This window comes from Anomaloglossus baeobatrachus, chromosome 1 (assembly GCF_048569485.1).
Source record: "Anomaloglossus baeobatrachus isolate aAnoBae1 chromosome 1, aAnoBae1.hap1, whole genome shotgun sequence".
NCBI classification, from domain to species: domain Eukaryota; kingdom Metazoa; phylum Chordata; class Amphibia; order Anura; family Aromobatidae; genus Anomaloglossus; species Anomaloglossus baeobatrachus.
Window position 1 is genome coordinate 892832729 of NC_134353.1, and position 25987 is coordinate 892858715.

Here is a 25987-nt window from a genome sequence, read left to right on the forward strand (position 1 = left end):
GACGTGGGCTTCGCCCCATTTTTGTGTACAGCCGGGTACAACTAGGCAGCTGGGGATTGGAATCCGCAGCACAGGTTAGCCCGAGGTTTCTGGGCGCCTCTGCTGCGGATTTCAGTCCGCAGCCGTCCCAGAAAATGGCGCTCTCATAGAAGCGCCATCATCTGGCGCTGTATCCAACTCTTCCAACAGCCCTGGAGCCGGGTGGCTTGTTGGGTAATCATGAGTTAATACTGGCTTTGTTTTACTAGCCAGTATTAAGCCAGAGATTCTTAATGTCAGGCACGTTTGACCCGGCCATTAATAATCTCCAATAAAGGGTTAAAAAAAAACACCACACAGAGAAAAAATACTTTAATAGAAATAAATACACAGACACATTAGAGACTCCATCTTTATTACCCCCTGTCAGCCCTCCACGATCCTGCTCTTCTGTCTTCTTTCTTTCTAGTGTAGTAGTAGTGACGATTGTAGTGAGGATGAGGTTCCCCAGCTCATCACTTGGGGCTGGGGAACCTCATCCTCACTACAATCCTCACTAGTGTAGTAGTAGTGGCGATTGTAGTGAGGATGAGGTTCACCAGCTCATCACTTGGGGCTGGGGAACCTCATCCTCACTACAATCCTCACTAGTGTAGTAGTAGTGACGATTGTAGTGAGGATGAGGTGCACCAGCCCATCACTTGGGGCTGGGGAACCTCATCCTCACTACAATCCTCACTACAATCGGGAAGCAGCGTGCAGCCTTCACTCCGTGAGTGATCAGTGCTGGCTGTCAGCGGTAACAGCGGTAACGCTGACAGACGCGTTACCATAGCAACGGTGCTCTCGGAGCCGCGGTTAGCGGTGACGTCACCGCTAACTGCGTTGCTATGGCAACAGTGATCTCCGTTAATGACCGGCTGTGTCAGCCGGTCCCTAACGGAACGGGGAGTCGACCGTGTGCTAGAGCATGTCGCCGGTACACGGCGATACACATATGTGCACCGTGTACCGGAGAGATGCACTCGCAGGTCCTACATGTCGCATCATAGTCATGTGACCAGTCTGTAGCCAATGAGATAATAGCCACGTGACTGGTCACATGGCTACTTTGACGTCACGATAGGTCCTGCATCTCTGCTGGCAGTGCCGTCACCGGGAGGATTCAGTGATCATCGGATGGAATAGCGGCAGGAGACAGAGTGCAGAAGGGATCGCGAGGACCGGTAAGTGTTATGGCAATGTTTATTAACTGTTTGTGTACATTTATCATGCATTTTTATGTGTTTGTGATTGCCTCCCATTATAGCCTATTGGTTCGAGTTCGGTTCGTCGAACGTTCGACGAACCGAACTCGAACGGGACCCCCGTTCGGCGAACCGACCTCGAGCCGAACCGCGACCAGTTCGCTCATCTCTACTGGAGACTAAGTCCAGATTTCTTGCTACTGCACATGTGCGAGCGCCGGAGACTAAGTCCTATATTGGAGCCATTGCACATGTGCGGGTGACATCATCGCTGACATGAGGTCACATGTCTCTGACACCTTCTATGCCGATTGGTCGCTGGTCATGTGCTTGTGATGCCTTGCTCGGTGATAGGCCAGCATGACGTCACTCCTGTCGTTCTGGCAGCGGATTGGCTCTGGTGTCCTCCATCTTGGATGAGGCACAGAGTCTATATAAGACCCTGACACATGCCGCATGGCGCTCAGTCCTCTTGGTTCATGCATAAGAGTAGACGCTCTGTGCGCGTTCCTCTAGGCATTCCTCTGTCTATGCTAGGTGAGCGCTACCGGCAGGGTAGCGTTCTTATACCTTACAGCTTCGGCTGCTGTCCGTATCCTTACCTCTTAGGGGAGCGGACATAGGCAGATGCCTGAGGCACATGGTCTGGCTGGGCCTTGTGGTTCGACTCGTAGGTGGACGTTGCCGCTAGGGTAACGTTCCTTATACTGCGTCTGGCAGTTGTTCGTATCCTCGCACACTAGGGGAGTGAACAGAGGTAGGAGCTTTGTGCGGCTTACGCTGCTGTTCGTCTCTTTTGCACCACTAGAAGAGCGGACCTAGGCAGGTGCCATATCTAGTGGTTCGTGTCCTCGCACACTAGTGGAGCGAACGCAGGTAGGAGCTTTGTGCGGCTTACACTGCTGTTCGTCTCTTTTGCACCACTAGAAGAGCGGACCTAGGTAGGTGCCATTTCGCACACATTGCCTTTGTCTCTGTGGTTATTAACAGAGATCATTCCACACACCCTCCAAGTAAGGGAGGAATTGCTTTACTTACTTATTATATCCTTCTGTGAGTTAACAGAGGTATTGCACTCTGCCATAGTCTGCAGCAGAGTCTTTGCACGGTGGACCCTGACTGTCTGATACTCCTTTAGGTTATTATCAGACAGCCCCCCGTAACACAAACCTTCTTCACCTTTTGCCGATTACAACTCAAAAATCTCTCCCGGATTTGTGCATTCCTTAACCAAGAATTATCAAAAACACTTGCCCTCATCATTTCCTGCCTTGACTACTGCAAGCCTCCTAGTCTGTGGCCACCCTTCTAGCACTCACCAACCTCTCCAATCTATCCTAAACTCTGCTGCCCTCTTAATCCACCTCTCCCCTTGCTATTCCCCAGCCTCACCACTCTGCCAATCCCATTACTGGCTAATCATTGCCCAAAAACCTCAGTTCAAAACACTAACCATGGCACACAAAGTCATCTCTAACCTATCTCCTCCAAACATCTGTGACATAGTCTCCTGGTACCTACCTACACACAAGCTCTTATCCTCACAAGATCTTCTTCTCTACTCCCCTCTTATCTCCTCTTCCCACAATCACATGCAAGATTTCTCCCGCACCTGCCCCATACTCTGGAACTCTCTACCAGCATATCAGACTCTCATCAACCATGGAAAGCTTCAAAAGGAACCTGAAGACACACCTCTTCCGACAAGCCTACAACCTGCAACAACCCTCAGTCCACTACACCACTGTGCAACCAGCTCTGTCCTCACCCATCCCCTGTATACCGAGCCCTCATAGGCAGGGCCATGTCTCCTCCTGTACCAGTCTGTACCTTGCATTGTTCATGATTGTTGTACTTATTTTTTATGTAAACCCTTTTCACTTGAAAAGCGCCATGGAATAAATGGCACTATATTAATAATAATTAGGGATTCACATAACTGTATTTTTGTTCTGAAAAATAGCCATCGGCCAAAAGTTACAGTGACTTGTGAAAGTATTCGGCTCCCTTGAAGTTTTCTACCTTTTCCCACATTTCAGGCTTCAAACATAAAGATAAACATTTTAATGTTATGGTGAAGAATCAACAACAAGTGGGACACAATTGTGAAGTTGAACGAAATTTATTGATTATTTTAAACTTTTTTAAATAATAAATAACTGAAAAATGGGGCATGCAATATTATTCATCCCCTTTAAGTTAATAATTTGTAGCGCCACCTTTTGCTGCGATTACAGCTGCAAGTCGCTTGGGGTATGTGTCTATCAGTTTTACACATTGAGAGTCTGAAATTCTTGCCCATTCTTCCTATTGCAAATAGCACGTCACTTGAGCGACTTTCTGTCACAGGGGAAGACTCCAACTGTGGCAGCGGGTAATCTGAGGGTAGCCTGAGTGACATCACCACTGATAGTGCGACTCATTTCAGTTGCTGTGTGGAGCTCACAGCAAGCAGTTGTGGTGCCCTTGTGGCTTCAGTCGCCACAGGGTACTGCATCTCACTTAGGGTGCAGTACTCATCCCGGGTAATAAACAGGTTAATCGCTGGTGTTTCTCACATTCACAAACCACACACAGTTAGGTGCTTTCCCTCTGGGATTGGCCTAGGGTAGTTAGGGGGGTGGCCATCACGAGGCATGGGACTTTCCCGTTCACAAGGACAACCACCTGGGGGGCGGGCACCACTGGGGGAAAAGGAAGGAGCATCTTCAAACTTAAAGGGTGGACTCCGAGTGCAGCTTTGGGTGAGGAGCACAGTTAGGACCTCGGTCCAGGCATCACCTTTGCACTTCTGGGAGCACTACAAGACCCATGGTTTGGATCAGGCAGCTCAGCCCGGGCTCTCTACAGCTACCGGGGATTCCAGGGTCTGCAGAGAGTAAAGGAAACACCCGCAGCCCGATCCATCTTCCATACAAGGGGATTGGAAGGACCCCAACTAGAAAGGACACACAGTTGGAACACCAGCGGTAACCCCTGAATTATCCGGGTCCGGCTGGGGCTCATCACGGCAAAGACCGGCACTTCAACAGTGACAACCAGATTGTGAGTAAAAGACCTTGAACCGCAACCACTGAGTCATCCCTTCATTGCCGGCGCTGTTGCCCCAGGTTCCAACGCCAATGGCCACTACCTCCTTCATCATCGTCCCTGAGGCCTAGCTCTACCTGTGGGGAGCTGAACAATCCTGGCTGCGACACCATCCGCCCCAGAGGACAGCACCCGCAGCGGTGGCTAATCCCTGGCTGCACACCACAGGTGGCGTAACGAGACAACTACTCCCAACATACTCAACGCCTTTATCTTCATCATCCCACCGTCCATCCCCTTTTTGTGGACATCTCGGGGTCACGAAACCTGGCAGGGCCACCCGTGACTTCCCCTGACCCTTCACTGGCCCGGTGATGAGTATTCCCCAAGGGCCCGTGGGATGCTCTATGTTGGGATCACAAACAGGATAACGTGCCCGCAACAACGGGTACTGTGCGCCTTACAGAACTGTGTCAAAACGTATTTCTTGAAAAAGACAACCGCCATTAACCATGCGGGAAGAAAAGGGGGCATGCTGTTGTGGGTGGCACCTCGAAAAGTGCGCGAACAAACAGAGGCCCCGCTACGAGGCGAGTGCTACCCACCCGGGAAACCAGGCAGAACTGGAAGAAAAGATCCTGACGATTAAGACAGAAGACCAGGATGATCCAGACACCGCACCCATGACACCAGAGATGTTGGACTCCAGGCCTTGTACTTTGGGAGAAGAGTGGGTGCCGTTGTGCTTAGAGGAAGAGCCCCTACTGGGAGTTGGTAGGGAAGGACTCTGGGATCTGTCAAAAGCATGCTATCTGACCGAAGCTCTCCCTATGTCCCCTATGGCACACCCATGTCCCTGGGGAGTCCAGCGTTGGCAATATAAACCCTTGGAGCCCCGTGATGGAGGAAAGACTGAGGTAATTGCGATCCAGCCTCTGCTGAGTGTTTTACCGGAAGGGCGCTCCGGAACTGCTACAGAGGAGAAACCCACTCTTAACACCATGGACTGTTGTGAATACATTTGAATTAGATTCCAGTTTGGGACTCCCTCTTGTGGTCAGTGCTGGTAATGCAGGTGACTTGCTGAGTGGGAACTGGACAGCTGAGTAGGATTTGCAATCAGGCCATTTGGTTTGGGCCTATATAACTATGTATTTTCCTTTGTTCCTTGCCGGTGCTCAATTGTATTTCCTGTGTTCTAAGAACTTCCTGAAACCAGCCCTGTTCTTTGTGTCTACCAGAACTCCTCTCAGATAAGTTGGTCTTGTACCTTTGTTTATGGTTTTTCACCTTCTTGGGATTTTGCCTGTGTGGAGTTTCTGGTGGAATTGGATTATTTCCTGCTGGGAGTATCTGTGTACCTTACTCTATGTTCTGTTATGTATTGTGTTTTGTCATGCTTGGTACAATATTCAGTCCCCTCTCTATATCAATGTTTTTCTTGGATCCCAGTAACACCAGAGTGCTGATATAGCAAGGGAGAGCCTGTTCAGGCTCAGTATTTTTCCATGTCAGGCGTGCTGGCATCTATTAGGGTTTTTACAGCTGCAGTCAGTGCTTTTTCCTATTCTTTCCTATACAGATAGTTTTGGGCCTCATCTTTGCTGACTCTGTTCTCTAGCTATGTATTGTGTTTTCCTATATCACCATAATCTTTACATGTGGGGGGCTATCTATATCTTTGGGGACTAGCTTTTCTACATTTCTCTCTGTTAGAGTATTTAGTTCTCCGGTTGGGTCGAGACGACTAGGTCATCGTAGGCTCGTTCCATGGCTACTTCTAGTTGTGTGTCAGTATTTGGTCTGCAGTCCGTTAAGGTTCAAGCCACTCTGGTTATTTTCTGGGTTTCCGAGTTATTGCTCTTTTTCTGATCCTCCTCGGTCACTGGATCACAACAATGAACATCCTAATACCGGTTTGTTGTTGTTCTAAGCAGACTGGACAATTTGCAAAAGGATGTCCCTTGAGTATCCAAAGCCAAGGGGCTGGGACCAGCCCTCTGGCACAACCAGCAGCCAAGCAGGAATAACTGTTTTCTTTTGCAAATGTTGATGTTTCTTTTATTATTGCATTTGATTACACTGCTGACCGGTAAATGTTTACTGTGGTAAGGTTGAAGCTGATGATGCCTCCCATAAAGGGAAGATTGTTCATGTGTTTGGTATGCAACACCCCTGAGGCTTCAGTCGCCACAGGGTACTGCATCTCACTTAGGGTGCAGTACTCATCCCAGGTAAGAAAGAGGTTAATCGCTGGTGTTTCTCACATTCACAAACCACACACAGTTAGGTGCTTTCCCACTGGGATTGGCCTAGGGTAGATAGAGAGGTGGCCATCACGAGGCATGGGACTTTCCTGGTCACTAGGACAACAACATGGTGTGCGGTCACCACTGGGGAAAAGGAAGGAGCCCGTGGGCGGGGCAAGCAGTGAATATGAGATGAGCCTAATGAGTGGCCAGCACTTTTAGAAGCAGGAGAAGCCGCGAGAGCAGTGTGATAGTCGCGCTAGTGATCGGATATCAGTGAGTTTGAAGGAGAGAGGGGGAGGTAGATTCCAACAGAAGACCAAGACCGACAAAGAGAGAGATACCGAGACTGACACAGAGGGAGAAAGTCCGAGAGACCTGCGTTTTTGTTAACAAGAACAGATGCAAAATGCTACCATATTGCAGTGCAAATGCACAGCTAAACATTTTGAATGCATTTCGACACACCTTATTCATTCATTTCAATGGGTGGCAAATGTTCACAAAACGCAATGAAGAAGGGACATGCTGTATTTTTGTACGCAACGATTTCGACAAACATTTGTCAAACAAAATGCTGCCTGAAAAAATAGCACCTTGCGCATGAAAATTCTGACTTCTCATAGACTTTGCTGGGGAAGCAAAATGCATGCATTTTGTCATTGACACGGTCCAGTTTAAAACGCAACCAAAACGCAAGAAAAAACGCAACATTCGCACATAGCCTAAATGCAGCACAGGCCATGCATCCACACCTTAGCTCCTCTCAGGATTGGGCTGCAAGCCTTCTTCTAGGGGGTTCTAAAGCCCCAATCTTGGGATCTCTGTAGTCCCATCAGTCCGACCCCCAGTGACCAGCAAGTTATCTCTCCCAATGATAAGGGATCAAGTTTTTCCAGAATAAACTTTTAAATATTGATATAGCCCAGACTACAAAACTTCCTACCGTAGACAAAGCAAAAATAAACTGGAAACCAGGGTGTATCTTCAGCCTCAAACCACTAAATAGTGGTATAAGTATAAACTCACTGGATATTATAGGCTGGGACAGAAAACCAATAAAAAAAAAATGAAATTGTAAGGCACTAAAACTGTGCACAAAGTAATAGACACACAATTGGCACATCACACCGCTGACAGGAGTCGATCCTTACCAGTATATAACAGGTCATTATCTAGTCCTATATATATACAGAATACTTTAACTAGGATCACACACCATATTCATTCACATCCCATATAAAAAGATCCTGATTAGTGATGGGTGAATAGTAACTATTCATGTTCTGATTATTCGTAACGAATCCCAAAGTTCTATTCCGGTAGTCGTCACGAATAACGAACCTAATGTAAGTCAAGTAATGTCGTGACGAAAACTGAAATAGTACGCGGTATTCGGTAAGCAATATCCGAACACTCAAGGCCCTGTCACACACAGAGATAAATCTGCGGCAGATCTGTGGTTGCAGTGAAATTGTGGACAATCAGTGCCAGGTTTGTGGCTGTGTCCAAATGGAACAATATGTCCATGATTTCAAGCAACCACAGATCTACCAAAGATTTATCTCTGTGTGTGACGGGGCCTTAAGGCTGGGGCCACACGGGGATTACTGCGATCCTCTCGCATGACACTCGGCTCACGCTGGCAGTACAGCAGAGCCGAGTGTCATGCGAGTGTCCCTGCGACTGAGGTCAAACCATGCAAGCGGATCTCAGCTGCAGGGGGCGGGCCTGCACTGAGGAGGGGCGGGCCGGCACGGAGGAGGGGAGGGAGGCATTTATCTCCCTCTCTCCTCCGTAGCCGGCTATTGCCATTTTCGTACTGCACTGGCAGTACACCGGTGTACCGCGAGTGCAGTGCGATTTTTCTGTCGCCCCATAGACTTGAATGGGTGCGAGAGAAAACAGGATACCATTACAGTCGCAGTCGCAGCATGCTGCGATTGTTTTCTTGGACCGATTAGGGCTGAGAAAATAATCGCTCATGGGTGCTGACACACAGGCTAATATTGGTCCGAGTGGAATTCGATTTTTTATCGCACTGCACTTGCACCGATGTTCATGCCGTGTGGCTTAGTCCTAATAGTTACTATTCACCCATCTCTAATCCTGATATAAATTATTCCTATAAGGGAGGATTGTTGAAAGAAAAATAAATGAGTTAACAAAATAAAAAAGACAGTGAAGACCATGAATAATTCTACAAAACGGCTGCAATGTAGAGAACTGTAAAACCTGCATCTTAGCACAGCGCCGCAGCAGAAACGGAAACAGTTAAAGGACTCCTCCGCAGAATGAATCTCCCAGCGAGTCTATAAAAGGACTAAACCGATTCAAAATAATTGTAACCACTAATGACAGGAATCCTCTCTGGAGACCCCAGTGTGATATTATTTGACACTTCCTCTGTAACACAAACAATAAGTGCAGATTCTTGGATGGGACACATATGTATAACCTTAAATAGTATGTTTCATGTTGTACTTTACTGATGTCAGGACTTGGAGCAGCATTTCATTTACAGGGACTCGATTCTGGGCTGATTTATGTCACAATATATTTGTGACTCTTATGGCATGCATCTTATTATTGAGCCAATGATTTCCTTATAATCCATATATACATCTATTGCTCGCTGGCAGTGGACACAGACTGACACAATCCTATAAGTCAATGGATAACCACCATTTAAAAAACTTTTGAAGTCATATTGACCTGTTAGAAGTTTTACAATACTGGAAATTTCTCTTTGGATTGGAAAGAGAGTGTGGCGCTATCTGAGCTTAGTAGGCAATTAGAAAACTTGTAGAGGTGAGTAATGAATTTTATACTCAGGTTTATCATGAAGCCGGCTGAACGGAGTGTAGCTTGTCTGATAAACTGCAGGACAATCCCCCAATGGGTATCCAAACAGAGGAAGTACTTGTTGGCCAGTGATAGCGCCCTCCATCTCCAATGGCAATGATATGATGAGATAGGAGGGATCAGAATTAATAAAATACAACGCATTTGAGCTAAGATCAACTTTCTTCAGATATCCACCTGAAGAAGGCTTGTTCTTACCCGAAACGCATTGTATTTTATTAATTTTAATAAATTATTTTTACCGGATATCTGGGATTCCAATCCCCCTATCTCATCATATCATTGCCATTGGAGACGGACTCAAAGAATGGCAGAGTTGGAAGGGACCTCTCTGGGGTCATCTGGTCCAGCCCCCTGCTCACAGCAGGATTCAATATATCATTCCACACAGATGTCTGTCCAACCTCTGTTTGAAGACTTCCATTGAAGAGGATCTAACTGCCTGCTCCACTCGTTGTTCACCCTCACTGCCAAAACGTTTTTTAGAATATCTAATCAGTGTCTCATCCCATTCAGTTTCATCCCATTGCTTCTAGTCTTTCGTTGTGCAAATAAAAATAGGGATGATCCCTCTACAGTGTGACAGCCCAGGAGATATTTGTAGAGCGCTATTAAGTCTCCTCTCAGTTTTCTTATTTTGCAAGGTAAACATTCCCAAATCCTGTAGATGTTGCTCATAGGACATGGTTTGTAGACCGGTCACCATTCTTGTCGTTCTTCTCTGTACTTGCTTGTTTTTCTATGCCTTTTTTAAAATGTTTTGCCCAGAACTGGACACAGTATTCTATATGAGGTCTTACCAAAGAAGAGTAGACGGCAATAATTAGTTCATGAGAGCTAGACTGTATGCTTCTGTTACTACATCCCAGAATTGTGTTTGCCTTTTTAGCTACTGCATCACACTGTTGACTCATGTGCAGTCTCTGTTTATTAGTATACTCAAGTCTTTTACACACTTGCACTCTGTATATGCTTTTTCATGTGTAGCGCCCTGGACAAGCCAGGACGTCAAAGGTACTGCAACAACACACCCCACACCCCGGCTAGGCACATCTAGGTCAAACAAAAATCCTTGTTGCCTCCCTCCAGGGGCTGATGTCCACACCAGGGGGTGGAGCCAGGCAGTTGCCCCCCCCACTGTGGAGTTCACAGTCCTGGAGGCGAGAAAAAGAGGAGAGTTCAGTTTTGGAGTTGAGTGGTAGTGGAGCAGACTGACCGTGTCCGGGTGCGTGGCCCGGGCACATACAGCAAGGTTGGCAGACAGTGGTGACCATCTGCAGGAGGGGCTGATTGACGTGAACCGTAAGGACCGGGGACGGGCGGTGGCCCGCCGGTACCGGATCGGGGAGCGAAGAGAAGCCAGCACCATTCGGTAGGGCCTACGGCCCCCGACCAGGCTAGGAGTCGCCGTAAAACCGGTCAAAACCGTTAGCGAAGGGAACCTCCGGGGTTTCCCAGCAGCCAAGACCCGACTGAAGGCAACAGCTCAAACCGTGAAGGGAAATACAGTCACCGCCAAGGCTACAGTTCCCAGGGCCAGAGCCTGCGGGAAAAAGGGGCTCCCTCAGCATCCATCCAAGCTGGGGAGCGGGTTACCGGTGGGAAGCCACCAGAAACGAGAACTTAACACAGGTGCAGGGAAAGGCAGTCACCGGCAACCTACCGGGAGAAGAACCACCGCAGCCGTCTGTGGGACCCGTCCATCCAGCTGTTTTTTTTACCGGAGAGTTTGCATTCATCATTGGCTGAGTGAGTACCACTGTGCCATGCGGCACCGTGCTGCCCCCGCGACCCTGCACCTCACCAGGCCCCGTAACCCGCCTGCCATCCCTCCCTCACCGGGCCCCGAGACAACCAACCCCCCTACCCACGGAGGGGAAAAACAACATCCAAGCTGCTCCCTGTCATCGCTCCCGGGATCCACGTCCAGAGAAGCGGTGGTGTCACAACCTCACCACAACCGTGGGTGGTGTCACGGACAATAAATCCCCAAAACCATCCCCCTTTTCACTCACTGGCGAGGAGCGCTGCTCGAGTCCCCGGGATCCGGCCCACCGCTCGAGCCACCACCGAGCAGCAAGCGAAGCAGAAGCAGTGCTGGACCCGAGCGTGGTGAGTGCAGCGTCCCCTCCCCGCCTGCGACACATGCAGTGTCCTCACCACCTCCGCGTTGCCCGCAGCACTGTGATGATGTAGCAGAGTGATGACCTCATCACGATGGGCTGTGGGATGATGCGCCACCTCCCTGCTCTGCTCCACTCACCTTGCTTCTGGCAACATGGCTAATTTGCATGTGATGCCCTTGAAGGGCTTCGCCTGCAATTTAGCCATGTGTGCAGTGACCAAAGCGACACCACCGGGCCCCTTTGCTGTTGCTGTGACTGGGGCCTGTAGAAGAAGGGGTCTGGCCTGCCCAGGGTTTAATAAAGCTAAGTAATTATCCCGGACCCCTCCTCTTCATCGGGCCTGGTACACCAGTCACGGTTGTAATGCCTTGATGGCGGCCCTAGCTACGGCATAACCATGTATGGCAGGCAATTCACACTTGTTGATTGGCTGTTTAACAGCTTCAAAATATGTGGGGCGGGGACTTGAACACAGCACTCGAGCACTTGTGATGCTCAATTGAGTAACAAGCGTACCTGAGCAATCCGGTTCTTCCTCATTACTAATAATTTCCTAACATTTTAAAAGACTAAATTTCATATATTTCATTATTTTAATTCATAACATGAAAATCTGTATAAAAATGGCACAATTAGCAGATAGATGACACCTATGACACATACAGTTAGGTCCAGAAATATTTGGACAGTGACACAATTTTCGCGAGTTGGGCTCTGAATGCCACCACATTGGATTTGAAATGAAACCTCTACAACAGAATTCAAGTTTAGATTGTAACGTTTAATTTGAAGGTTTGAACAAAAATATCTGATAGAAATTGTAGGAATTGTACACATTTCTTTACAAACACTCCACATTTTAGGAGGTCAAAAGTAATTGGACAAATAAACCAAACCCAAAAAAAAAAATTTTATTTTCAATATTTTGTTGCGAATCCTTTGGAGGCAATCACTGCGTTAAGTCTGGAACCCATGGACATCACCAAACGCTGGGTTTCCTCCTTCTTAATGCTTTGCCAGGCCTTTACAGCCGCAGCCTTCAGGTCTTGCTTGTTTGTGGGTCTTTCCGTCTTAAGTCTGGATTTGAGCAAGTGAAATGCATGCTCAATTGGGTTAAGATCTGGTGATTGACTTGGCCATTGCAGAATATTCCACTTTTTTGCACTCATGAACTCCTGTACTATGAAGCGCCGTCCGATCAACTTTGCGGCATTTGGCTGAATCTGGGCTGAAAGTATATCCCGGTACACTTCAGAATTCATCCGGCTACTCTTGTCTGCTGTTATGTCATCAATAAACACAAGTGACCCAGTGCCATTGAAAGCCATGCATGCCCATGCCATCACGTTGCCTCCACCATGTTTTACAGAGGATGTGGTGTGCCTTGGATCATGTGCCGTTCTCTTTCTTCTCCAAACTTTTTTCTTCCCTTCATTCTGGTACAGGTTGATCTTGGTCTCATCTGTCCATAGAATACTTTTCCAGAACTGAGCTGGCTTCATGAGGTGTTTTTCAGCAAATTTAACTCTGGCATGTCTATTTTTGGAATTGATGAATGGTTTGCATCTAGATGTGAACCCTTTGTATTTACTTTCATGGAGTCTTCTCTTTACTGTTGACTTAGAGACAGATACACCTACTTCACTGAGAGTGTTCTGGACTTCAGTTGATGTTGTGAACGGGTTCTTCTTCACTAAAGAAAGTATGCGGCGATCATCCACCACTGTTGTCATCTGTGGACGCCCAGGCCTTTTTGAGTTCCCAAGCTCACCAGTCAATTCCTTTTTTCTCAGAATGTACCCGACTGTTGATTTTGCTACTCCAAGCATGTCTGCTATCTCTCTGATGGATTTTTTCAGCCTCAGGATGTTCTGCTTCACCTCAATTGAGAGTTCTTTAGACCGCATGTTGTCTGGTCACAGCAACAGCTTCCAAATGCAAAACCACACACCTGTAATCAACCCCAGACCTTTTAACTACTTCATTGATTACAGGTTAACGAGGGAGACGCCTTCAGAGTTAATTGCAGCCCTTAGAGTCCCTTGTCCAATTACTTTTGGTCCCTTGAAAAAGAGGAGGCTATGCATTACAGAGCTATGATTCCTAAACCCTTTCTCCGATTTGGATGTGAAAACTCTCATATTGCAGCTGGGAGTGTGCACTTTCAGCCCATATTATATATATAATTGTATTTCTGAACATGTTTTTGTAAACAGCAAAAATAACAAAACTTGTGTCACAGTCCAAATATTTCTGAACCTAACTGTATATATACAGCTCTGGCAAAAAGTAAGAGACCACTTCCACATTTTTAGTTTTTCTGATTTTTCTCTTTATAGGTATATTTTTGAGTAAAATGCAAATTGTTCGTTTATTCTATAAACTACTGACAGCATGTCTCCGAATTTCCAAGCAATACATTTTGTATTCATTTTCTGAAAATGAGAAATGGTCAAAATAACAAAAAAAATGCATTGCTTTCAGACCTCAAATAATGCAAAGAAAACAAGTTTATAATCATTCAGAAACAACAATATTAATGTTTTAACTCAGGAAGAGTTCAGAAATCAATATTTTGTGGAATAATCATGATTTTTAATCACAGCTGTCATACATCTAGGCATGCTTTCCATCAGTCTTACACTGCTTTTGGGTGACCATATGCCACTCCTGAAGCAAAAATGTAAGCAGTTCTTCTTTGTTTGATGGCTTGTGACTATCCATCTTTCTCTTGATTACATTCTAGAGGTTTTCAATGAGGTTCAGGTCTGGAGATTGGGCTGGCCATAACAGGGTTTTGTTGTGGTGGTCCTTCATCCACACATTGATTGACCTAGCTGTGTGGCATGGCGCATTGTCCTGCTGGAAAAAAACAGTACTGAGAGTTGGGGAACATTGCCTGAGCAGAAGGAAGCAACTGTTTTTCCACGATAACCTTTTATGTGTCTTGATTCATACGTCCTTTGCAAAGATTAACCTGCCCAATTCAAGCCTTGCTGAAGCATCCCCAGATCATCACCGATCCTCCATCAAATTTCACAGTGCATGCAAGACACTGTGACTTGTACGCCTCTCCAGTTCTCCGTCTAACCATTAAACAAGCAGGTATTGAGCAAAGCTGAAAATTAGGTAAAGAAAATTCAACAAACATCTTTGCAAAGGACTATGAATCAAGCCGCATACAAGGTTATCCTGGAAAAACAGCTGCTTCCTTCTGCTCAGGCAATGTTCCCCAACTTTGAGGACTGTTTTTTCCAGCAGGACAATGCGTCATGCCACACAGCTAGGTCAATCAATGTGTGGATGAAGGACCACCCACATGAAAACCCTGTCATGGCCAGCCCAATCTCTAGACCTGAACCCCATTAAAAGCTTCTGGAATCTAATCAAGAGGAAGATGGATAGTCACAAGCCATCAAACAAAGAAGGACTGCTTACATTTTTGTGCCAGTAGTGGCATAAGGTCACCCAAAAGCAGTGCAAAATACTGGTGGAAAGCATGCCAAGACGCATGAAAGCTGTGATTAAAAATCATGGTTATTCCACAAAATATTGATTTCTGAACTGTTCCTGAGTTAAAATATTAGTATTGTTGTTTCTAAATGATTATGAACTTGTTTTCTTTCCATTATTTGAGGTCTGAAAGCATTGCATTGTTTTGTTATTTTGACCATCTCTCATTATAAAAATAAAATAAATAAATACAAAATAAATAAAATAAATACAAAAGTTTCTGCTTGGAAATTCAGAGACATGTTGGCAGTAGTTTATAGCATAAAAGAACAATTTACGTTTCACTCAAAAATCTAATATATAAAGCTGAATGTGTGTATGTGTATATGTGTGTATGTGTGTATGTGTGTATGTGTGTATGCGTGTATACGTGTATGTATGTATGTCCGGGATTGGCATCTGCACCGTCGCAGCCACAAAATTTTGCACACTCACACTTCTGGACCCCAAGAGCGTCATAGGCTGTTTTGAGGGGAAATTTTAACCCCGCGCTTTACAGTTATTCGCCAAAAAACCTGCCTCCATTAAAGCGAATGGAGCTGGGAGCCACAGTGCAGCCAGAACTTCAGAAGAATGTGCAGCCACGCCCTTATATGGAATGTTGACGTGTCACAATGCAGCCAGGGAAAGAGACAGACAGGGAAAGACGCAGACACAGACAGGGTAAGAGACAGACACAAAGAGACAGACAAAGAGACAGACTGACAGGGAAAGAGACAGACAGGGAAAGAGACAGACAGGGAAAGAGAGAGACTGGTTAAGAGACAGATACAGACAGGTAAAGAGACTGACACAGACAAAGAGACAGAGGGAAAGAGACAGAGGGAAAGATAGGGAAAGAGACACACAGGGAAAGAGAAGGAAAGAGACAGACAGGGAAAGAGACAGACAGGGAAAGTGACAGAGATAGACAGGGAAAGCGATAGATAGACAGACAGACAGGGAAAGAGATTGAGACAGATGGAGAAAGAGACAGAGACAGACAGGGAAAGAGACAGACAGACAAAGAGAGAGAGAGACAGAGATATATATACAGAGGGGGAGACAGACAGAGAATGGGAGAGAAACAGAGAGATAGTTACTATCCCGGGTGTTAATACATTCTATTTTTACATTCTATCCCGGGAATGTTAATACATTCTATTTTGTTAACAACAATTATTAACCCGGGCGAAGCCGGGTAGTACAGCTAGTATACCTATAAAGAGAAAAATCGGAAAAACTGAAAATTTGGAACTGGCCTCTTAATTTTTGCCAGAGCTGTGTGTGTGTGTGTGTGTGTGTGTCTATATATATATATATATATATATATATATATATATATAACAGACCAAAAGTTTCGACACACCTTCTCGTCTCTAGAACAACTGATAAGAGGAGGCTTTGTGCAGCAGGCCTTCATGGTAAAATAGCTGCTAGGAAACCACTGCTAAGGACAGGCAACAAGCAGAAGAGACTTGTTTGGGCTAAAGAACAAAAGGAATGGACATTAGACCAGTTGAAATCTGTGCTTTGGTCTGATGAGTCCAAACTTGAGATCTTTGGATCCAACCACCATGTCTTTGTAGAAAAGGTAAATGGATGAACTCTACATGCCTGGTTCTCACCGTGAAGCATGGAGGAGGAGGTGTGATGGTGTGGGGGTGCTTTGCTGGTGACACTGTTGGGGATTTATTCAAAATTGAAGGCATACTGAACCAGCATGGCTACCACAGCATCTTGCAGCGGTATGCTCTTCCATCCGGTTTGTGTTTAGTTGGACCATCATTTATTTTTCAACAGGACAATGACCCCAAACACACCTCCAGGCTGTGTAAGGGCTATTTGACTAGGAAGGAGAGTGATGGGGTGCTACGCCAGATGACCTGGTCCACACAGTCACCAGACCTGAGTCCAATCGAGATGGTTTGGGGTGAGCTGGACCGCAGAGTGAAGGCAAAAGGGCCAACAAGTGCTAAGCATCTCTGGGAACTCCTTCAAGACTGTTGGAAAACCATTTTCGGTGACTACCTCTTGACGCTCATCAAGAGAATGCCAAAAGTGTGCAAAGTAGTAATGAAAGCAAATGTGGCTACTTTGAAGAACCTAGAATATAAAGACATATTTTCAGTTGTTTCACACTTTTTTAAGTATTTCATTCCACATGTTTTAATTCATAGTTTTGATGCCTTTAATGTGAATCTACAATTTTCAGAGTCCTGAAAATAAAGAAAACTCTTTGAATGAGAAGGTGTGTCCAAACTTTTTTTGGTCAGTACGGTATATATATAAGGTCATCCATTAGGACATAGAGATGGGATAGACATAGCCCTTTCACCTTCTGAACACATCTTTGCAGACATTATTGCCTATTCTGCAACACATTGCCTTTTATGATTCATTTAATCCTTGAAAAATTACCTGACAGAGATCAAACAAATTATTTCAACTGTCCCAATATTCATTTCCCCGCACCTACTAGAATCTGACAACTGCTGCTTGTGGAGGATATATGGATGTCGGTTGTCACATATCAATGAAGCTGACTCACTTCCCAATACTATAATAATCTTTTCTTTGGAGATGATGCTAATAGGTTTGAGAAGCCGCAGACATCCCTTCATATCCATCATGCTGATATTTGTGGTAGACTGCGTGTCAGTAAGACATCACCATACTCTCCATTTACATTACGCACTGCCACATTCACTAAATACACATATGGATGAGAAAAGAGAAAAGAAATGAGTAACATTTTTCAAACATTTTTTTTAAAGGACCGTATGAAAAGTCTTCTCGAAAGAACAATAAAGTCTTTCGGTCATTCTGAAAATTGCAAGATTTCTACATTTTATTTAATATATGGTAATCAGAAAAATTGAAAAAAAGATAATCAAACAATATTTTTTTAAACCATAAATTCAACATAAATAAATAACTGATTTAAATAAAAGGTCATATTCTGATGATACATTACATGTAAGTAGATCTGAACTATTTATTCAATGTAATCCATAACAAAAACAAACATGATCCACTACCAAAAATCTGTAACATATCACTCCCATATGAGGCGCACTCTTAATTCTTTCTGAGTATGCTGCGATCAGTAGTGCACCAGCTTCACAAATCAGCCCTTTTGTAAATCTTCAAATGCAGGGTACTTCAGTCTGGCTTAAAAAATAAACTTTGCTCTTCTATGATGCTTATGACGCGCCCACGGGGTCGGGGGCTACTCGTTACTGGGCCGCGGTTCTTCTCCTGGATCGCCACGGTGGCCTTGCCCGGTTCTGTGACCCCGGCGATGTCAATAAACAAGGGGATGGGGGTGATGGGAGTAGTTGTTCGTGACGCCACCTGTGGTGTGCGGTCAATATCATCCACCGCTGCGGGACTTCTCTACTGGGGCGGATGACAATGCAGCTCAGAAGGTTCAGCTCTCCACACACGGCAAGGCTATGCCCCAGGGAGGATGTTGGTGGTAGTAGTCGCCCATGGCACAGGGCTGGGGCGAATGAAGAAAGGGAGTGACACAGGGATTGCAGTCAAAGGTCTTTACTCACTGAACTGTCGTTACCCTTGGGATGCCGGACTCCGCTATCATGGACTCCAGCCGATCCCGGATAGTTCAGAGGCCAGAACCAGTGGTTTTAAATCTGTGAGTCCTTCCTCCGTGCGCCTTGTTAGATGAGTCCCTGTGACTTATAGCTCACAGAGACTCCTGTCCTGGGGTTTTTTCCCGTCCCATATAGCAAGCAGTGCCAGTCAGTTATGGGCTGGATAGTAGTCACAACTCCTGGCTCTATCTGCTGCTTTGCCTCGGGCGCTTTAGGTGGGCTAGGAGATTTGGAATCCCCTGCCTGGAGGATTTACTAGAGGGATATAAAGCTCCCCTAGCCTAGGTCTCCGCACCCTGTCTGCACCAGTCCTAAGGGAGCTATCAAGCGTCCTCCTCAGCGACCGTGTTCTCCTGCGTCTCATATCTTCCCTGTCTCTTTCTGTTCTCTCTGAGTGTCTGTGTCACCTGACTCCCCATTGTGGAGCTCCACCCCCCCCCCCGGGTTGCTCAACTAGTGGGTGGGAGGTCCCATTTACTATGGTGACCATCCAAATGACCCTACCCTAACCCAGTCCCAGTCGATGGCTACTAAGCTGTGTGTTGAATGAATTGTGATGCACACCAGTGATGACCTCTTCCGTATTCAAGATGAATACAGCACCTCTGGTGAGGTGCAGTACCCTGTGGCGCCTGAAGCCGCAGGGGTGCCACACTTAAATACTTAAATATTCCCACAGTTGGGTTGAAAACTATTTGAACAGTGACTAAATCTTCCTGATTTGGCCTCTGCATGCCGCTATGTTTTATTTAAAATGAAACAACTGAGATACAATTGATGTGTAGGCCTTTTGTTGGACAAAAATAATCCCATAAAACGTTTAGGAATTGAAACCATTTTCTACAAAGCCTCCTCATTTCAGGGGCTCAAAAGGAATTGAACAAATTTACTTTATCACAACTAAAATGTTAATTTTTAATACTTTGTAGAGAATCCTTTGCAGGCAAAGACTGTCTGAAGTCTGGAAGCCATGGACGTCACCAAACGCTGGGTTTCCTCCTTTGTGATACTTTGCCGACCTTTACTGCAGCTGACTTCAGTTGATGCTTGTTTATTGGTCTTTATGCCTTAAATTTTGTCCTAAATGTGAAATGCAGCTCAATGGAGTTGAGATCTGGTGATAACTCAGCTATTGCAGACTATTACACCTCTCTGCCTTCAAATTATTATTATTATTATTATTATTATTATTATTTATTTATAGAGCACCATTAATTCCATGGTGCTGTACATGAGAAAGGGTTACATACAAAATACATATACAAGTTACAGTAAACAGACTAGTACAGAGGGAAGAGGGCCCTGCCCTTGCCTTGCGTGCTTACATTCTATAGGATTTTGGAGAGGAGACAGTAGGTAGGGTGTAGATTGGGCGGCAGCTCCACACGGTGGTCAGGCGGCAGCTCCGCACGGTGGTCAGGCGACAGCTCCGCACGGTGGTCAGGCGGCAGCTCCGCACGGTGGTCGGGCGGCAGCTCCGCACGGTGGTCGGGGATGTTTCTGGGTTGCTTTTGCAGTATGTTTTGGGTCATTGTGCATCTGTCTGTGAAGTGCCGTCCAATCAGTCTTACTGCATTTGGTTGAATCCCAGCACAAAGTATCAGTCTGTACACTTCAGAATTCATCCAGCTGCTCCTGTCTTCAGTCACATCATCAATAAACACTAGTGACCCAGGGCCATTGGAAGCCATGCATGCCCGACCTTCACACTGCCTCCACCATCTGTTACAGAGGATGTACTGTGCTTTGAATCATGAGCCATTCCAAGCCTTCTCCAAACTTTCTTCTTCCCATCATTCTGGTACAGGTTGATCTTAGTGTCATCTGTCCAAAATATGTTGTTCCACTACTGGTTTGGCTTCTTTAGAAGTTTTTTTTTAACAAAGTCTAATCTTGCTCTTCTATTTTTAAGGCTAATTAATGGTTTGAACCTTTTGATGAACCCTCTGTATTTGCTCTCATGAAGCCTTCTCTTTATGGTAGACTTAGACTTCCTTCCTGGAGAGTGTTCTTTACTTGGGTGGATGTTGTGAAGGGGTTTTCCATAACCATGAAAAGGATTCTGTGATGATCTACCACTGTTCTCTTGCATGGATGTTGAAGCCTTGTTGAGTTTCCAAGCTCAGCAACCAGTGTGCTCCTTTTTTTGCAGAATGTTCCAAACTATTGATTTGGCTACTCCTATCATTTCTGCTATCTATCTAATGGATTTCGTCCTTTTTTCAACCTAATGATGGGCTGTTTCTCTTCCAATGAGAGTTCCTTTGACCTCATGTTGTGGGTTCACAGCAACAGCTTCTAAATACATATTCCACACCTGGAATCAGCTCCAGACCTTTTATCTGCCTAATTGATGATGGATTAATGAGGGAATAGTCCATGTAGCCAATTATAGAACTTTTGAGATAATTGACCAATAACTTTTGATCCCCTGAAAAAGAGGCAGCTACATACTAAAGAACTGTAATTCCCAAACCCTTACTCCATTTAAGATTAGAATACCCTGGCGTTTTGCAGCAGGAGGATTCGCAACATAAAAATAGAATATAACACAGCATCACAAAGATATGGCATATGCATAATGCATAGATAATTTAGGGCTCTCCACCACAAAGGTCAATGTAAATCCTGATGACAAGATCAGTCCAGAACATTAAGGCCGCTTTACACGCTGCGATATCGATACCGATATCGCTAGCGTGGGTACCTGCCCCCATCTGTTGTGCGACACGGGCAAATCGCTGCCTGTGGTGCACAACATCGCCCAGACCCGTCACACTACTTACCTCTCCGGCAACGTCGCTGTGACCGGTGAACCGCCTCCTTTCTAAGGGGGCTGTTCGTTCAGCGTCACAGCGATGTCACAGCTGCGTCACTGAACCGCCGCCCAATAGAAGCGGAGGGGCGGAGATGAGCGGGGCGTAACATCCCGCCCACCTCCTTCCTTCCGCATAGCGGCCAGGAGGCAGGTAAGGAGAGCTTCCTCGTTCCTGCGGTGTCACACGGAGCGATGTGTGCTGCCGCAGGAACGAGGAACAACTTTGTTACTGCTGCAGTAACGATTGTTGAGAATGGACCCCCATGTCACCGATGAGCGATTTTGCACGTTTTTCCAACGATGCAAAATCGCTCATAGGTGTCACACGCAACGGCATCGCTACAGCGGCCGGATGTGCGTCACAAATTCCGTGACCCCAATGAGTTCGCGTTAGCGATGTCGTAGCGTGTAAAGCCCCCTTTAGAGTGAGGTAAGGGTGGAAAAAGTCCTTAATTTCTGTAGTGGCAGACTTGTCTTCAACCATTTTACATATATATATATATATATATACACATATATAAATATTTCTCCTCCAGATTATGCAATAAATCTTATCTGTCAGTTTCGTATTTCTGTGTCTGTCTGAAATGTCCTAGTGTGCACTTTTGGGATCATGCTTTATATCTGTGACATGAAGTCCATGACGTGCAGTAATATAAAGCATATGGATAGTTACTTCACTCATGTGCATGGATAGACATTAAACAAGTAAAATGTGGAATGGAAAAAGCATACCATCTACACGCCAGTTACAGATTATCCATTTTTTAAACTGTTATCTCACTTTTAATATCTATCACTGACTTATAAAGATGTTTTTTCAGATACATAATAATTAGTGCCTTTACAGAGTCTCCAACAAAGGCGCATGTGACTTCTCACAATTCCCGCACTCAATTTATTCCCAAAATGCAAAAATTCCTCATTCTACTGTCACCCCAATGCTGGGCTTACTACTCAGCTGCTGTCATATTTTTACCTGTTACCGGACCTGTTGTGTGGCTCAAAAATACTACTCCTCTTGGTGCCCTATATAATAATGCCTAACACTGTGACTCCTACAAAGTAAATACTTCTTTTGCCTCCTTTAGATGGTGATAATGCCCCTAGAAAATATTAATGCCCCCTTCAAGTGCCCTAGAAATCATTGCCTACATTTTGACTCCTAGAAAGTAATAATGCCCCCTGTGTAACCCTTTCAAGCTCACAACACCCAGAGTGCCCCTGTAACCATATTAACATTTAATAATGTCCCTTTAGCAAATGTGGCACCCTGGACAAGCCAGGGGCCACAGAGAACAACACCAACACACCCCACACTCCCGGTCAGGCACACCAAAGTCAGACAAAAACCCTTGTTGCCTTCCTCCAGGGGCTGATGTCCACACCAGGGGGTGGGCCAGGCTGTTGGCCCCGCCCACCAAGAAGTTCACAGTCCTGGAGGCGGGAAAAGCAGACAGTTTAGTTTTGGGGGTGAAAGTGGAAGGAAGGAAAGTGGTAGTAGAGCAGACTGAAGTTGGTCCGGGTGTGTGGCCCGGACTGATCAGCAAGGTTGGCAGACGGTGGTGACCGTCTGTATGAGTGGCCTATCAGAGTCTACCGTAAGGACCGTGGACGGGCGGTGGCCCAGCGGTACCGGACCGGTACGCAAAGAGAAGTCAGCACCATCCGGCAGGGGCTTACGGACGTCGGCAAGGCTAGGAGTCGCCGTGAATTTGCCAAATCTGTTAGCGAAGGGAACCTCCTGGGTTTCCCAGCAGCCAAGTCCCATCAGAAGGCAACCGTCCAACCGAGAGAGGGAAACACAGTCACCGCCAAGGCTAAAGTTCCCAGGGCCAGAGCCTGCGGGCAAAAGGGGCTCCTTCAGCACCCATCCAAGCTGGGGAGCGGGTTACCGGTGGGAACCCATTGGAACCGTTACACTACATAGGTGCAGGGAAAGGCAGTCACCATCAACCTGCCGGGAGAAACAACACCGCAGCCGTCTGTGGGACCCGTCCATCCAGCCATGTGTTTTACCGAGAACTGTGTCCTCATCATTGGCTGAGTGAGTACCAGCGCGGCACAGCGCTGCCCCCGCAACCCTGCACCTCACCAGGCCCCGTAACCCGCCTGCCATCCATCCCTACCACATCACCGGGCCCCGGGACAACCAACCCCCCTACCCACGGAGGGGAGAACTAACATCAAGGCTGCTCCCTGTCACCGCTCCCGGGATCCCCGTCTAGAGCAGCGGTGGTGTCACCAATATCACCACGACCGTGGGTGGCGTCACGGACAATAACCAAATCCCCACCATCCAATTTCCACCCTTTTCACTCACGGGCGAGGAGCGCCGCTTGAGTTCCTGGGATCCGGCCCACCGCTCGAGCCACCACCGAGCAGCAGCAGCAGCAGCCGCAGCAGCCGCGGCCGGACCCGAGCAGTGGGAGAGCGCAGCATCCCCTCCTCCGCCCGCGACACAAACATTTCCCCTGAATCCCCACTGTGTAAAGTAATAATGTCCCCTGACTCCCCATGTACAGTAATAATATCCTCTGAGTCCCCCCCGTGAACAGAATATCATCCCCTGAGTTCCCACACATATAATAACGATGTTCTAGAATTGGAATTGTCTAGAATGGTATTAATAGCGCTATATAAATGAATAAATATTATTATATTATTATTATTATGTCCTGGGTCCCTCCCATGTACATTAATAATGTTACGTAAGTCCTAATGTCACCTAAGTCCCTTCATGCACAGCTCCCGTCTATGCAGTGTGATGTGCCCATAGCTATCCTATATGCAGTATGATGAGCCCACAGCTCCTATACACAGAATAATGGGCCCACAGTTCCTCTATACAGAGTATAATGTCCCCCCAGCTACCATATACATAGAATAATGGCACACAGCTCCCCTACTCCCAGAATGATGGATCCACAGTTCCCCTCTATACAGTATGATGTGCCCACAGCTATCCTATACCAGTATAGCTGGTTAAAATGTAATTATTTTTTCTTCAACGCCAATAATATAATATGTTGTGGCATACCTGTAGTGTCAATATGCTCACTGCACCCCTTGATGAATTTATTGAGAGATTTACTTTGTAAAATGGGGTTACCTTATGGGGTATGCTTTTCTGGCATGTCAGGGACTCTTTAAATGGCACATTGCACCCCGAAATCATTCCAACTAAATCTGAACTCCCATATAACGCTCCTGCCCTTCTGAGCTTTGCACTGTGCCTCAAAAGTTGTTTTGTTGGGGTAAAAAAGTTGGGGTACTGGAAAACTCAGGAGAAATTGTGTAACAAATTTCATGGTCCATTTTATCCTATTACCCTTTTTGAAAATGAAAACTTTGGGGCCAAAGCAACATTTTAGTGGGGAAAAAATGTTTTGGTTTTTTTTTTACTTTAACAACCCAATGTTATAGAATTCCATGAATCACGTAAGGGTTAAAATACACTTCAATACACTGCACCACAGGATGAATTTCTGGGGATGTGTAGTTTCCATCATGGGTTCAATTGTTTGTGGTTTCTGCTGTTTTGGCACATCAGGGAATCTTCAAATGTGACATGGCGTCCGTAATCAATTCCAGCAAAAATAGAACTCCTCTCTTCTGAGCCCTGCTGGGCACCCTGTTATGATCCGATGTTCAATGACTACCATGAACACAATTCACCAAAGTCGTAGGTAATAAAGTAACAACCGCAAGCCCTGAACTTCACACCACACTAGCAGTAGCTGGGCAGCATGCCTAACAACCTAGATGCATCAAACCCAGCCGGAGGACTACATAACCTACAAGGCAGAAAGTGAAAAGAAACTATCTTGCCTCAGAGCAGATTTCCCCAAAGAAAATAGGCAGCCTCCCACATGTACAGACTGTGAGCAAAGATGAAAAGACATACACAGTAAGAGCAAGATGGAGCAAAGAGAGGCCACACTATACTAAATACGAAAGACAGGATAGGGAACTCTTGGGGTCGGCATAAAAAACCATATCAAAACTTCCTACATGGAATGTGCAAAAAAGAAGAGTAATCTAACACTCGTACGTTCACAATCCGTAACAGACTCTGGTAGGAAAAGACTAGCAATTACCCTGCCGACTAACCCTTGCTAAGATTAATAGCATAGCCAGACTAGGAAGAAAAATCTTCCTTATCTGAAGGCACAAACAAAACAGGATTCAATACAAAAAAAAACCTTCAGAGATAATTCGCAGAAGGAATAAGCAAATAACACACAAAAAGTATGAAGCAAAACCAAGAACTTAGCTTAGCTTGATAGCGGGAAAGCAAGGAGGACAAGATACAGATTCCTATAGTCTCAGGATTTTCAGACAACTGGCAAAGACAAACAGCCAGCACACGCCTATATTCAAAATCAAGGTTTGAGCTGCCAACCAGATGAGTAGAACAGAGGAACAGAATCGAACCCACTAACAGCAATGACCACAGGAGGGAGTCCAAGAGTGGAGCTCCTCCAGACAGTATTCACAACAGCGCCCAAACAGTAGTTTTCTATTGCACATGAGGTATCATCATACTCAGGAGAAATTTCAT